Raw genomic sequence first — 1,105 nt, 5'->3', positions numbered from 1 at the left:
TCAGCACCTTGAAGAATTTTTCCACTTCGGGTGCTAATAGCAGCTACATGCTCCACAGAGTTTACCCCATTACCTTTCGGATTTGGAACTGTATCACTTGGTAGTTTTCCATGCTGAGGAGTATGCACTTCTCAGTAAAGGTCTCAAAATTGCGATTCAAGCTTCTGAATGGAAGCTGAATGAGATAGTTGAACCTGAGACATTCCTTTGATTATGCTCTCTATTTTGTCCTGATTCATTAGCATTTTCTGCATCATACTTTTCAGCTCCGCAGAATCATTAGCAGTGTTGCCAGCAAAGTTGCTAACTGAATTGTCTCTCCACTGTTGGGAATTTGATGCTTTCCCCCTTGGTGGAATGTAGGGGTTCGAGCTCTTGTTTCCATAATTGTTGTTATTGTAATTCCCTTGATTTGGATTTTCCTGATCATTTCTACTATAATTGTTCCCTTGAAATTGGTATTGAGGCTTTTGCCATGGGTGATGGCCCGGACCTTGATAATTTTGCCTTTGATAGCCCCCTTGCGAGTTGTTGACATAATTAGCATCTTCATACTGTTGTTGCCCATCTTGGTACATCCCCTCAGGGACTTGATACATTCCCTGTGGATGAGGTGGTAACTCCTCAAGAACATTTACCCCTTGTGCATCCTTTTCTTCCAATTTCATTGATAATAGATCCACTGTGGTTTGCAATTGAGCAAAGGCATGATCTCTTTTATGATTTTCTTTTGCAACGGCAACTAGTGATGGACTACCATAAGAGAGACTCTCACTATAAGCTGAATGCCAAGCGCTAGATTGAGATCTACAGGGTGGCGGGTACTTCGACTGCCTTGTATCAGGTGAAGAGTGATTGTGGGTGGTGAGTTTATCAAGCAAATGGGTTATGGCGATAAATGACTTGTCCATGAAGCATCCTCCCGCGGCAGTATTGACAGCAATCTGATTCATTGTATCTAAGCCCTTGTAGAATTTCTCCGTGAGAATAGCATCCGGAAACCCGTGAGTTGGAAATTGAGCTAGATAATACTTGAACCGCTCTCATGCCAAATATAATTGTTCCCCTGGGAGCTGTTTGAACTCAAAGATCTTATCTCGAAATT

The 1,105-nt window shown here is 42.2% G+C and overlaps 1 non-coding gene across 1 annotated transcript; it reads left to right on the top strand.

Annotated features, from left to right (window-relative positions):
- Positions 1 to 999: 999 nt before the first annotated feature.
- Positions 1,000 to 1,105, top strand: LOC132638975 (small nucleolar RNA R71). Its single transcript, XR_009582027.1, has one exon. It is a non-coding gene; the product is annotated as a small nucleolar RNA R71 (small nucleolar RNA).

This window comes from Lycium barbarum, chromosome 4 (genome assembly GCF_019175385.1).
Source record: "Lycium barbarum isolate Lr01 chromosome 4, ASM1917538v2, whole genome shotgun sequence".
In the NCBI taxonomy this organism is placed as follows: domain Eukaryota; kingdom Viridiplantae; phylum Streptophyta; class Magnoliopsida; order Solanales; family Solanaceae; genus Lycium; species Lycium barbarum.
Note: the sequence above shows the minus strand (reverse complement) of the source record. Positions and strands in the feature narration are given on the sequence as shown.